The sequence below is a fragment of the Drosophila gunungcola genome, chromosome 3R (assembly GCF_025200985.1).
Source record: "Drosophila gunungcola strain Sukarami chromosome 3R, Dgunungcola_SK_2, whole genome shotgun sequence".
Classification (NCBI taxonomy): domain Eukaryota; kingdom Metazoa; phylum Arthropoda; class Insecta; order Diptera; family Drosophilidae; genus Drosophila; species Drosophila gunungcola.
Window position 1 is genome coordinate 16,244,697 of NC_069139.1, and position 14,873 is coordinate 16,259,569.

Consider the following 14,873-nt stretch of genomic DNA (forward strand, 5'->3'; position numbering starts at 1 on the left):
AAACTCAGATAATAGTTATTCGTTACTTATGATTTGATGTTAGATTCCGTTTAATTAAGTTAATTGTTTTGAAATGTTTCGAGTTGCACGGTTATAAGTTACCTATGCAAATTTAATAATTTAATAATTTAAATGTTTACAAGCTTACAGACCACAATTAGAATAGAGTTTTTAACTCGAACAATAGTTCGTGCAATTTTAAATAGTTTAAGCACAAGACTATGGAGTACCTACTGCGTCTAGAATGTCTACAATTCAGTTCATAAATAGTTAATAATCGGTCATTAAAATTTCCAACGTGCGCAAAAGAAATCGTAGCTCCATCCACCAACTTTGCTTAATAACATCCGCACCCCTACCCAGCGTTGTCACATTTTCTTTTGTTTTTCTTCGATAATTTGTCATAAAAATTGATCAAACAACCCGGAATAATGACAAAATGCAATTTGCATGTCATGAATCCCCGCCCCTCAGTCCTTCGCCAACACCCCAATATCTTTTATCCTTGAAGGCATTGCATGTGTGTCGTGGGTAAAACGGAGGGAACTTTGTACATAACGACAGGCAGTCACGATAAACCATTTACAATATTTATTTATTCATAACTCACCGAGTGGAATTAACTTAACATACAAGATGGCTCGGTTCAGTTTAGTTTGGTAATAGTTGGCCGGATTTAGTTGGGCTTTTTTCGTTCAGCATTAGCCCTGTTGTTTCATGTCGGGCCACGATTTCCCTGGATTTGCGTACACAAATTGAAAATTGTGGACAGGACAGGTGGAATGGTGGAGGAGTCCCCAAGAAGCCTACCGTGATTCTTAGTCATAACTTGGTCATATTTATTGACTCTGCAGGGCCTAATCAGAGAAGGGAAGTTGTGCTGCCAAAGCAGAGGCGGGGCAAATTCCTATTACCAATTCTTGTTTATGCATCGAAAACAAATTCAAAAATTGAATTTTCTGCCTCTCTCTTTTGGGAATCTAAACAGTTGAGTCCAAGTGCCTTTCCCTGGCTGTTCCAGTGCCTGTTCAAACAACATCCACATTGCCGGCCACTTCGCAGCCCGGCGGTGGTGCTCTTAATGTTTGGCCAATTGTCCCAGGTAGACGGCAGACGGCAGGGACAGACGGCCAACATTCGATGGTCGACGTCGACGGTCGACGGCCAACAGCCGGCAGACGGCAGCCGGCTTGTGCTGCTTCTTCCTCCGCTTGGCTCAAGCCAAAGATGAGACAGGTGCATCACAGACTATAGGTACACTAACAAAAATGATTTCTATATAGTGTTTGAAAAACAAATTTTAAATAGAAACCTCATTTGATAAATTTTGATAAAATAAAACATAGAAATTAAATTGCTTAAATTTTAATTTTTTTGCATCTTTTAATTTTTTTTAACTTTTTTTTTAACAAAGTTAAGGTAAAATGTTTTTACATATTAAAAAGTAACTTCTAAATATATACTTCAACCAATGAAATTTTGTTTGTGATGATTTCTTAACGAGCGAACTAAAATTGCCTATTCCAAAAATCTAAAAAATAAATAATAATTTCATAATTAACATATGTGACTAAATCATTAATGTAAAATCCCTAGAAGTATATATTCTTTCAGTGCTGGCGTACTTTGTTATGATTGTAATAAAATTCAGGAAAAGGGAAGCGTACTTGCTCACAAACAAATATAGAAACAACACGCTGCACAAAGTCAGGTGTTTCGGTCTCTATCAGGGCATATGCGCTATGTATTTCCCTGCCGTTTTTTTTTTTTAAGAGGGTTACTTTTTTGGGAGGGTGAACGGACTGAACGAATGTTTCGGAAACCAGTCCGTCGCAAGTCCAACTCCAACTGCAGCCCAAGTACGCCAGTGCAATTGCAATTGCCAGAAGACAATGACAATGGCTGTGGGCCTAGTCAGTGGAATAAACTGAGAAAATTTCAACCAGTCAGGCCAGTCATTGCGGCACTTACTCGCCATGAGCTTGCCACTTTTTCGGGTTCCACTCTGCAGTCCTAACCGGACAATGGCAATGACCACGACCAGTCGGGCGCATAATGCAATAAACAATCATAGAACTGCATAATACATTTCAGATTAAGGAATTATTAGCCGCATGAAGACCGACGATTGAGTTGCAGTTAGGGGACTTCCTCCCAGTTCTGTCCTTAAGTAGATGGAAATTCCAAGCCAAAGGGTCATACAAATTCTGAGGAAAAATAGCTGAGTCTTGACACAAATTGGGAAAGAAGTTTAAACTCTACCCACCATTTATTTGTTTGATAAGAATCCAATTGTTTTTTTATGTAGAAAGTATATCACTATTTGTTTCATTTACTTAAAAGAGGAGATATAAAATACAAAGCGAAGTAGATTTTATTTCCTTAACTTGTACTTTTTGTTATTGTCTTAAGAAAGTTTGTCTATTCCATATTTTCAAATTTTTCTTACCATTAATTTGTTTCAAAAAAATGGCGTCACTAAGATGTTACAACTTAATGATATTTGCTTTCCACGACATGTTTTCGTTTTCTTCACCATTTGCATCTTGAAAAAAAAAATCCACATTCAATGCGCTTTGACTGATTGGCTGATGTAGAAAGATCTAATGGTCTTCCCATCTGGATTTCCCTTTTGATGTGAAAAAGTACAGGATGCACTAAGAGCTCCCCCACTTTTGCAAAGCATAATAGAACAAAAGTCTGTCATTCAGGGCAGCTGAGTTATGCAATTCTATCCGAAGCGCCCCAGACTGAACAACATAAAGAGCAATAATAGTGGGTGGATGGGAGGATGTCGGGGAGCTGTATGCTATAGTAATATAATGTAGGATCAGGAGGGTCCGCAGATGGGAGAGACAAATGTTGACGGCCATGCTTCAATGCGTGCGCAGCGGCGAATGCTTCCGTTTCCGTTCTTAATAGCTTTATTGTGATTTACTCAACAACAAACAGTGGGGCCAACGACAACAATAACAGCTGCAATGAGCGAAAGCAATCAGCGGAATTACAAAAGCGTTAAAAAAGACAACAACTGTTGTAGCGATAACTGATAAAAACAGCATTCAATGATTGAGAACAATCGCAGAGGGAAAAGTTAAGCTCCCCAAATAAAAGAAAGGAAATTTAAATGGTGGAAATTACTTTAATGGGCCAGGTGAGAATGGGCGTGTCGTACAAAAAACCGGAACAAATGGCATCTTTTGGGAGTAAAAGCCAAAGATTCGTGACCCACCTGTATATACGACGACTGGCATTTCAGGGCTAGCAAACAGTTAACAAACTGATCTACAATCGGAAAAAAAAACAGCGAACAGAAACTTTTAAGGCCACTGGGTAAGCTGCGACCCTTTTTCCTGGACTTTGGCTAAAAAGAGGGTGCGTGCAGCCTGTCAATCAAGCCAAATCCGACAACCAAACGCTCATGACTCGACAACACTTCAAAAAAAGTATCGGATCATGTCACTTTCTGTTCAGTTTTTTTCACATTTGTTAAAAAAAATGTTAAATGCTGTAAGACTTGGGATATCAAGTTTACTTTATTAACTTGAATACAATTTATTTAATTAACTTTCAAGCTCTCCAATAATAGAACTGTTATTAGACTTTAAATAACTTTTCTTATATCGATGTAACTAACAATATAAACGGAAATCCAATATAAATCTATATTACAGCACTCTGAAATGATTATAATAGTGTATAAAGCCCTCCCCCATAAACGGTCAGCGTTACGTCACACAGAAAAAATATGGCAACACAAAAAATGGAAACTTCATCCAAAGCCGAAACTTGAATGTTTTGTTTCGGCGTTGTCTCACTTTAGGGCAAATTATATGGGGTACCAATGGTGTACATAAAGCGGGCAGGAAACCCGGGACATAGAGAGACTATACTAAAAGTTGATATGTCAGAAGGTGGTATATAGCATAAAGAACAGTGGTTGCTTGGCCGGGGCTGCTTTGTTGCTTGGTTGCGTTTCAAATGCTCAGCCAGGTGAGACGCGTTTTTTTTTTGTCTCCGTCTCCTTTTTTTTATTTTTGTAGTTGTTGTCTGTGCCGCCAACTCAGGTGTGACAAATAATTATACATAGCTGTCTGTATGCTTAGACCTAACCACATGCATTCAGTCATTTTAAAAGAAGCGGCTAAAGCTGAAAAATTCATTAAAAGGCGCACAATTTCCTCTGCTAAAAAGAGCAAACGGGTTAAAGTAATAACCCAAACCCACTCCCTGAACATAAAACACCTTTCAGCCCGAACTGAGTTGGGTTCGTGGAGTTGTCAACCTTTGCGCCGACACTTTTCTGACTCATTAATGCCGTTGAGATTGAGGCGAACATTTTTCAATTAAAAAATGAGCACTCCAATTGAGGTGTTTTGCTATGCTGCCTGCAGTTCCGATTAGATTGTCGGTCAGCCGGCTAAGGCTAAATAGCGGAAAATGCTGGAAAAACTGGACCAAAAGTCGCCAGCGGGGAGCTGCGAAAATCCGGCTGACCATGGTCCACGTGTGTGTTCTGGCCTTCTCAGCCAATTGTGCAACAATTTGCGGCACTTACGCCGCAGGGCAGCCGATGGATTTCGGTTTCGGATTTGGAACTCGCCCTGTGGGGTTTTCTGGATTAGGGATAGAGCAATAGAGTCGGCCAGCGGCGAAGAAGGTTCCAACTGAGCTACAATCAAGCTTAGCGGCTTACACTTGAGATCAAAGAAAGTCGAAGGTAATGGCTTAACCATTTGGACTTAAAGAATGTTTTACAAGCCCTACAAATAGTCATTTAGTGCTATCATTGTAAAAACATAGTTTTGTTTTTTCTGGTTTTTGTTTTGTTTCTTTGAATCTTACAAATATCCTTTCTATTCTAATTAATTGTTTTTATAAATCGGCTTTGAAAATTGTTTAGTCCAACAATTTGTTTGCAAAAATTGCTATCAATTTTTGTGACAAGAACAAGGTTTAACTGATTTTGAGCCGTCTCTTTATAAAACTAATCAGACAAATTTGGTAACACTCAAAGATTAAAGTATAATGCAGGATGATATAAATGGAAAATCCATCATAATGATTAATGCTGCCAATGGCCAAAGCTCCAAATTAACCTGGCTCAGCTCAGTCAACTTGCGGTTTTCCAACTTTCATCTATCTATCAATCTCTATCCAAACACTTATCTATTTGCGTAATTTATGACTTCCTGCACATTTGCATTCGAGATTAAGCTATCAAAAGAGCAAAAGCCGCACGCCTTCCTATAATTACAACACATTCAATGCAAATGAATATCCAATTGTTTTGATGAAGCTCGAAATGCGCTTCAATTAATTGATTGCCTTGGGTTTCTTTGCATGCATAATAATGTAATATGGCTTCGGAGATCATTACCACTAAGCACTTAACAGTTATATAACTGTTTGAAATGAAGTTCAGTATTATTCATATTAATCGGGTACTCACCTTGGCAAACAAAATTTATACAAATTGCTTGGAGCTTCCTTTAGCAGTCCAATTAAAGTCTGAAAATATAGAGATAAAGACATGTGAGACTTGCCAATTCCAGTTTTAATCGTAAAGTTTTTTAAATTTAATTACTTCAGCGCACAGTTTAAGCTTTTAAAAATAATTTGTCTTTAATTTAAAGAAAATTTGTAAAGCAGATGTGATTTGGACAACCTTTAAAATTCCATATAATCATCCCTGCAAGTGCTGCACTTTTTCTTTCAATGGTCTGCCATTGACGGACTCTCCAGATTCTGGCACCATTTTGCTACCACCACTTCCTATTTTCTTCCATTGCCTTCACTACTTTTTCTGCAATTCCGAATCCCCTTTGCCTTTTAGTTTTATTGCAATTGCAAAATGCTCTCGCCAGGAGTTCAATTCAATTTATCTTTGATTTTCACGGCACCTCACGCGAATGCACTCTGTATCTCCGCCACCACACCTCTGTAGGTTTGATTAGTTTTGTATATTTTTAGAGTGAACGTGCAGCTTCTTTTACTGGGTGCCATTACCCACCTTCCGTTTGGGCACTGACTAATTACTATTTTTTCTGGGCTACCTAAGTATCCCATTGTCTATATCCCTTTTAGTAAATTACATTTGCAATTAGCGACCACCGAAATCAATTTGCGTTCATGCTGCCCTGCTGTGCTGTAAATTTCGTTTTGTTCCTCGTAAATTCCTTTGGGGCCGCCAACTGCATTTATGCAGAAGACCCCCAGAATTGGGCAGAAAACTGCAGCTGACAAAGGAACCCCACCGGCTGGAAATGGGCGCAAAAAGCTTCAAACCAGACAAAGAACAACACGGGCGGCAGCTAACAGCCAAAAAATACATACACATACCCTCTGCCACCAAACTAATTTTATTACAGCACCACAGCCAAAGGGCCCCCACAGGAGTGTCCTTGCCAAGGACCCCGTCCCACCCCATCTCCCTCCCCTCTTTCTTTTTACCATGTGAAAACAATGTGATTTTTACACTTGGTCATTTTGCCTTTTGGTCCTGCTACGTATTTGCTATGGTATTTTTTGGTTTTCATTTTTGGTTCTCGGTGGAAATTTAGCATATGTTGCTTAAATGTTTAATGAAATTCGCCATAGTGCCAAACACAGAGTTGCATTTTAAAGCTGCCCGAAATCCCCTCCCTTTTGTTATTTCTGGTTTCCCTGGGCAGTGGAGGCTCAGTTTTCTAAGCCAATTTTGTCGCACATCTCTGCCGACCAACAAGTCAACAAAACCAACACACAACGGGCTCTAAAAATCGAGTGGGGAGTGGGGAGTGGGGGTTTTTCGGGGTAGATCCTGCTGCACTGGCACTGCATGCAAAGTGAATCTAATAGAATAGTCAAAAGTTGCTGGCTAGTGCTGTGAGCCGAGCGGCCCGTCAATGGCAATATATTGTTATGGTTACAGTGTGGCTGGCCCTATGTTCTTTAGAAGGCAGCTAAAAGATAATCCCAAAGTGCCTGTCAGATAAGGTGTGGGAATTTGTTCGGTCTATAAAACAGATGCCTGGGATCACTGCAGTTTTCCGATTTTTGATAACCAAAATTCAATAGCAGCTTTGCTTTTGTTTGAGAGGGTATTGTATGATATTGCTGAAGTTTTTGTAGCTTAAAAGGAATGAATGTTCTGGGAACATTACGTTGTCTTTTTAATGTGTTTAAAGAATTAAAAGTTAGTTCGAAGCTTAATACTTTTGCTGTACTAGCTGGTGTGGCTGGTACATAAGACCACTTAAAAGTCCCTTGCTCTTGGTATTTATTCTTCTAATCGATTTTAAATTGTCTTTCTTCCACATTTCCTTGAGGATTTTTTCGTCCATAATTTGACATCAAAGTGGATGTCTGTGAGTCTGGAGAGTCAAAACAAACTCAACGGCTTTGGAAGAAAACTGAACGGGTTTTCGCCCCTTTTTTGGGGCTCAATTCAAAGCCAGCAATCGACAAGCTGTCAATTAAATTGGAAATGTTTAAGATTCGTTGGCAATAAAATGGCTTTCAAGGCTCTTGGCCCAGTACCGAGGAAGTAGGGATGTGCTTGGTTGGGTTCGGTTTTAGCAGGGATTGGTTTAGTTGGATGCCGTTTGGTTTGGTTGGCTCATTCATCCAGAAATAAATGCAAGTTCTTCCTGCTGCTGTTGATTTTCAGCTCCTTCGCTTCTTTCTGTATTGCAGTTGAACTTTGACCCAATTTGGTGTGCAGCGGCGTCATCCAGGATTGCTTCAGAGCCAGGACCTGGACCTTTTCAGGCAGCTCCTTGTGCCTGCTCGTTGATTGCACGTGGCACACTCACTCTCGCACAGAGAGATATAGCACATATAGTGTGCTACAAATTGAAGTCTTCAGCAACGAGTCACGAAATCTAGAGTAGTAGTCTCTAGCACTGAATATGTGGAACGCTGGCACGTTGCACGTCTGTTATGTTTTCCCATTTCGTATTTCGCATTTCGTTTTCCCTTTGCTGCTGTTGAAAGGAAACTATGTGATGTGCCTAGCCGTAGTCCTGCTTCTAGCCTACACTCTTTGGTGAATACACTGGGAAAAAATTCAGTTCGTGAGATAGCATGATTTAAGACTTGAAAAACGATAGGCAAACAAGTTATAGCCCAGTTTATTACATTTTAAATTACATTTGAAAACGAATTACTAACCAAAATTATAATACACAATAGATTACAAATCTTTACGATCTCTAATATCAATAACAATACATCTTTCCATTAGCTATCAAGATGAATGAATGAAAATGCTTTGTAATAAATATTTTTGTAAAATGAATTTGAGAATATTATTGTATTCCATATTCTGTATTTCCTCGGTTGTACAAGTTTTGATTTGACTTAATAACAAGAAAAGCATTCTGCAAATATTATTAAATACGTTCTGAGAGGATTTTTAATAAATATTTTTGGAAAATGAATTTGAGAATATTATTGTATTCCATATTCTGTATTTCCTTGGTAGTACAAATTTTGATTTGACTTAATAACAAGAAAAGCATTCTACAAATATTATTAAATACGTTCTGAGAGGATTTTTATATTAAAAGTATGAATTTTAATGGCAACTTAACCTTAAGCTTAGTTTATCAGCTGACTTTTCAAGTTCTTCTCACTGTGTATTCACACTGCTAATAGCCGGCAGCTTGTATAAGCTAGGTTTTCTCCTATTCGCAGACCGGCAAACATATAGGGATAAAGGGGTGGAAAATTGTAAAGTGCGGAGACTTGTCCCTGCTGCAGAGTCGATTTTTATATGCAACTCTATAACAATTCCACAGACAGAGACGATTACGTGCAATTTCGCCCTGGTAGCAGACTTCTCTTTGGCACTGTGGGTAAGCTCCCGGTTTAAATACAAAGATCTCGGCTTTTCACAGGAGAAGGGGTTGAGTGCGGAAAATGGGGAGAAGGGGTTAAGTGCGGAAAACGGGGCGAGAGGCGCACCTTTCGCCTCCTTTTTGCATTTCGTTTACTTTTATGAAAATGGCTTCCATGTGTTCGGGGCGAGTATTTTTAAGGATTGCTCCAATGTGTAATGAACTGCTCGGCAACTGGAGTGCTCAGTCTGTGCACTTTTCACTGAATTTTCCGATGCCTCAGTTTCAGACGAAGTCTCCGAACTTTCCGCTGACTTGGTCTTGGCATTTATCGTAGCTTTACGTTCCTGCTGGCGTCCAGTTTCAGTCCAGCACTGGCTTATTCGAGTGTGTTCGTGAGCTTGGTCATTCTTGAAAACTAATTTTATTTACAGGTGGAGCGTTGCTTTTCACCCCCTCCCCATAAACCCCTTTTCACCCACACCCCTCTACTTTTTCTCGGACAGGCACTCGATTTATATTGAATAAATGCAAAAGGCGTGTTAATTGACAGACCATGAAGAAGGAAAAATATTTTTGCACTTTTATCGCCAGCTCCCCTCTCTGTTTTCCACCCGAACAAAACAACAACAATGACTGGAGAGGAAAAGTAGTCGAAGCTTTCAAGCTGCCTTCGTGCTGAACTGCAAAATGACCAGCTAAATGAATGGGGTAAATATAAAGTGGAAGAAAGGTGGGAGGAGGGCGGCATAAAAAGCAGTTTGCATCGTTCGGTTTTGTACACTTTTGCCAGCGATGCTGAATGAGTCTAATGATTTGGTTATTCAATTTGTAAAGCAATCAAGAGGGACGAGAAAGTAGAAAAGCAGAAAGACTTGACTTGATTTAAGGATATGGAATTAGAAGAAGGAACTCAAATTAAGAATGCCAATGGACATAGTTCTTTAGTTTTTTTTTATTATTTTTGACTAAATCGACTAGCTTACTCTAACTTTATTTAAAAGGATGTGTAGAAAGGTTGAGCTAAAGGTATTTTTTTAAATTAATTTTTTAAACTAAAAATTATCCGTCAAGGCAGTTATATACATGGTTCACCTTAAATTATAAGCCACTTATGAATTTTTTTAGGATGCAGATTTGGTTCACATACTTCAGTTTATATATACTTTTCTTTCAATAAAATAATCAGAGTATTCCAGCTTCGTTTTGAAAATGTTCGAGTTACAATTGCACAAAAGTTCTTCAATTTAAGAGCAATATGGAAGTTTTGGTAAGTACCGTTAAGTCGTTTTTGGCGCATTGAGAGCAGGAACGAATGAAAATGATTCAAGGCAATTATGGTAATTTGTAGCTGCTTATACTTAGCCAGTTCTTTAATTTTTATTATTAATAGCCGGCTTAAAAAAGAGGGAGGGAGACACTGCTGGATGGCGCCTATAAATTTGACTGCTAGCGGCGTATATTTTATGACGCTTGGCTGGTTGAGTCTTCGCAGCGCCCCCTTCATCATCCCAATTTTCCTACCATTTCTCCACCGCCCGCTGGTCAGTTTAAGTTGCGTGCGGCACTAAATCGTTCATATTTATCTATAATAAAGGCAATTTTGAGCCATTTCCCATGCCAGCCACCCTCCGAGACTCGTGTCACCTCCTCCACAACCCCCCTTTTTTACTTAGCTGGAGGTACTGGCAGAAAAATCGATTAAACAAATCGAGTAAAGTGTTGCCAGTGCCTGCCAGGCACGCCATATAGCAGTATATGGCACACGAATACACGTGTATATAATAACAGATACACACTGGAAAAAAATATAATTTGCTGCTGATTTGTAATGAACTTGGTTAATTGGAATATGATTTTAGACGTTAGGAATTAAGTTGCACATTTGTTATACATTATTGATTTTAAAATATTTAATACTTTTGAATAATAATGAAGAATCAAATTATTATGTTGCTAACTCACAGTTTATCATAAATAAAATTCCAGATACATTCATAACTAAACTATAAACAATCATAAGGAAAAGCAACTTGATACTTAAAAATATTGAATATTCAATATTAGATCCATTATGGAATGAAAAATATAGGAAAGATCTAGGTTTCTTCCTAACATTTTTGCCTGTGTAGATATATGGCATGTAGGTAGGGACTGCTGGTCTATAATTATATGCCTGGCCCCCATTTCGCCGCCTCTGTTTGTTGGGGCCAACATGCGTTGCCTTGGCTACGCGTCGTCAATAAGCCAAGCTCACACACTCGCGCACTTATGGCTAGGATACACACTTGCCAGCACGCACACACTCACAGTGACAGGACATTGAGCACTGAAATGCAAATATATTTATTTATTTTTTCTGTCCACTTTGGCTTGAGGGAATAATTTAATACTGCATATGAACCGCGTCACTTGTAATTGCGTTCACTATCGCTGATTATGATTAATTATTTACTGTCCTTGCACTGAACTTTAACCTTATAATTGTACAGTTTCAATGATCGTATATTCAGGTTTATTCGTTACATTATTCCTTTGTTTGGTTTTTCTGTTTGCATTTTAAAGCTGTTTATTTAATTTCCTTCCCACACACTTTTTGAGTTACTTTGTGGGCTTCTTTCGATTTCTTTTCACAAATATTGTGTCCATTCTCACCTCGCGTGTCCTATCGGCGAGTCCTTGCGCAACTTAACCGCAAATTTCTGGCAAAATCTCTGGGTATAACTTTTGATTTTGTAGATCTTTTGACCCAGCGACATCGTCCTACTCGATCTTATGTCACCATTTTTGAGTATTCTCTGCCCTCTCTCAGTTCATTATTGGTATTTTGGTATTTTTCTCGGTACAAGAGTGGGTTTTGGTATTTCTGCTGGTTAGCTGCTGTTGCGACTGCTGCCATTTGCCACTGAGTCCAACTGCCAACTGTCGTGCCAGGACAATGCGTGTTTTGTTTTGGCCTCCCCAGTTCGCGCTCGTATCCTAGCAATGTGCTGGGGCTTTGGCATTCCTTTTGCGTGCCAGCACAACAGAGCCATAGGTCCTTGGCTCGATGGGCTAAGCTGGCTAAGCCGCAGGGCTAGCACATCTCTATCCACCTCCTCCAAAGTGCCCTTCGTGGCTAGCTTTCGTTCGCTGCCAGAGAAACTCAGAGAGAGAGAGAGAGAGAGAGAGAGAGAGAGAGAGAGAGAGAAAAAGTCCACTCGAAAAATCCATTGGTTGAAAGTGGAAAATTAAATATAAAGTCTTGTTCACACTTTTTTCTCATTGTTTTTTTAAGATTTGTGAAATTATAAGGGCCTTGTCAATATACACATTTGTTTGTTCGCCAAAATTATTATACTTTTGTTGCATGTATAATACCCTTAACTCTGTTACATTTTTTATCTGTGCAATTAGGTATTGGCTCGTTGTTTAGTTAGTGCCAACAAGAATTCGTTAGGCCGTTGCCAAGGCAGCCAGCACCCACACCCTCTACGCCGCCTCCTTCTTGGGGAAATTGAGGCTTACTTAATTTGAGTAAAAATATTCAACTTCTCCGGACTGAAGATTTCACTTAAAGCAGACGCTTCAAGTGCCCGCAATTGCGGTAATTAGAAGAGCAATCACAGTGACAGGACCTACGCATATCGATCTAATTGTAGGGCGGCGGTTGGTTTAGTTTCGGAGAAATGGTAATGGCGGTGGTGGTGGTGAGTGGGTGGATGGCTTTATTGTTTCAGTGGTTCAGTTGGTTCAGGTCAGACTATGCAAATTTACTTGGCATACATCGCTTTGTCCCTGTCTACGTCGCTTTCTCTTCCGGCCTTGCTCATCTTCTATCTCTATCTCTCTCTGTCTCTCTCTCTCTCTCTCTCTTTCTTTGCATTCACGTAATCCCCCTTCAACATTTCGCTTTCCCCATATCTCTCGTGGCTGCCCATCGGTTGGCATAAATAACAAGAGAAACCTGTTAATCGAGCTAATTGCATAAATTATAATGGATAATGGGCACGCACAACACAGCAGCAAGGACATTCAAGCCAGTATAGCTCCTAAAAACAATCGTTCTTATTTAAACGTAAACTAAATTGTATCTAAACGTCTTAAATATATTGCCAATAATGGTATTAAATTATTTTTTACACATCTACTAAGTAATTTTTTCAATAGTTTTAAATGAAGTTTTATGCATGATTTTCAAAAAGAGGAATTGGTACTAAAAAACAAAATTCAAACTTGTATGAATAAGACTTTTAAGTACGAAGTTAAAAAATTACAAAATTCCTGTAATAAAATCTTTCTCTGTCTCCCGCTTCCTTTTTCAAGTTGTCAACGGCAGAGATCTCCAGGCGTATGCCAACTTCAAAGTGAAAATCAATTTCTCTTTAAGCAATTTCCAATTGAATTGAATTTTCATTAGACAACAGCACAGCAGGAAGAGCAGCAAAATGGGGTAGAAATTTACTTGGTTGCCGGGAAACGGCGACTGACGATTGAATTTCCATAAATACCGCGCCGTGACCCCTTAACCCGTTTTTCCATTTACTGACACTTAAAGGCTCTGCCGAGCCCTCAAGTTGAACTTTTGTTGCGAGGCGGAGTTTTGGCCATGAAGCAAAATGGCTTGACATCGGAGGAGAAAGAAAGTGTTGGGGGCGTGTTGGGCGGGTTTGATTGACGTTTGAGCCGCTTGTATTTTGCAAGGACCTGTTTCTGGTCCTGACAGTTTTTCGGCTACAATAAAAGTCATCCGCCTGCATAAATAACAGTTTTGAAATTGACAAATCGTTGAGGGCAAAATTTTTGCACAAGATAATCTAGAAATGCTTGTTCGGAAGCCCTGTGCCACCGTTCCGGCCACAAGAATGTCACAAATAATTTTAATTATTTAGAAAACTCAACAGCATACAAAATGTTGAGCCAAGCAAGGACATTTAGCCATCTAGTGGTCCAGCGAGAGCCTTTTCCTGGACAAATTCAAGCAAAGCTAACGAAATTCATGTTATGTCATTTAAAACTTTCTCTCAGGACTCGACTCATCACAATAAATCAAATCAAAAGCTTTGCAGAGCAAAACGGGGACAAAAGAGAAACGGGACGTCAGGGTGACCATTGTGTTCGGCTTGCCCTGTCTGCCACTCATCAATTTTTGAAAATTATTAAAAATTTAAATGGAATACCAAAATACTTGAAATGCACTCCACACAAAACACACGGACACACAAAGCCATGAAGAGCTGGCCATAACAAGGATATGGGACTATATCCGTCCTTCGGTGGATGAGTTGTTATCGTTATTTGTGTGTCAGCCATGTCAAACATTTTCCCAAACCCCCGATGCGATGCGTATGAAATTTTAATTTTAATTGTTCACCAAATGCGCCGGACAAAATATGTTCACAGGGCATATAGTATATGTACAAATACGTAACGTATATCTAAAGGATACTTGTTTTCAAGTGTACCATTCAATATATATTTACTGCCGAGAGAGAGAGAAAATCTTTTTTATATGACTGACGTTTTAATGGACGAAATGAAAAGCCTTTGACCGCTGCCGCACAGATTTCCAGCAATAAAAACTCCTCAAATAAAAATTGAAGAACCATTGTGTGGGCTGCTTTGCGATGTAAAGCCCTTTTAATGACTTCCACTTTATTGACTTTCTTGCCGCAGTCGAAGGACCAGCAAGGGCACGGATCCAAAGTGTCCATCATTAGCCGGCAATCCGACCGAAAAAAATCCATAATTATAATGCACCTTACATAACGCTTCATTAAGATAATGATAATGAATACGTGACCGCAAAATGAGCGAGGGAAAGAGGGAGAAGGAGCGACACTTCCTGCTAGGTAATGGCACGCATGAGGATACCGGTGTGTGTATGTTTATGTGGGATATGAGCTGATTGTGTGTGTGTGTGTGTGTGTGGGCTCTGAATATCCTTCTCGTGTAAATGTAACCAGGCCCGAGGCCAGCCCACAAATGGCCAGCGGGCAAGTGGCATTAACCACTTACCGCCCAAAGGCAGCGGCGCTGCGTGACAAACCTACACGTGAAAAAAAAACCGTT

General features: G+C 39.5%; 1 protein-coding gene and 1 long non-coding RNA gene across 4 annotated transcripts in view; one reads left to right on the top strand and one right to left on the bottom strand.

Moving 5' to 3' along the window:
- The window catches only part of LOC128266755 (uncharacterized), an 83,200-nt gene that overhangs the window by 11,999 nt on the left and 56,328 nt on the right, over positions 1–14,873 (top strand). The gene's annotated exons all lie outside the window — the stretch shown is intronic.
- Positions 386–2,357, bottom strand: LOC128266760 (uncharacterized). 3 transcript variants are annotated; one of them, XR_008269106.1, is made up of 3 exons: positions 2,267–2,357; positions 1,972–2,207; positions 386–1,259 (listed from the first exon to the last, which is right to left on the bottom strand). It is a non-coding gene; the product is annotated as an uncharacterized LOC128266760 (long non-coding RNA). The 3 variants fall into 3 exon arrangements; XR_008269105.1 differs by lacking the exon at positions 386–1,259 and adding an exon at positions 1,392–1,531; XR_008269104.1 differs by lacking the exon at positions 386–1,259 and adding an exon at positions 1,560–1,910.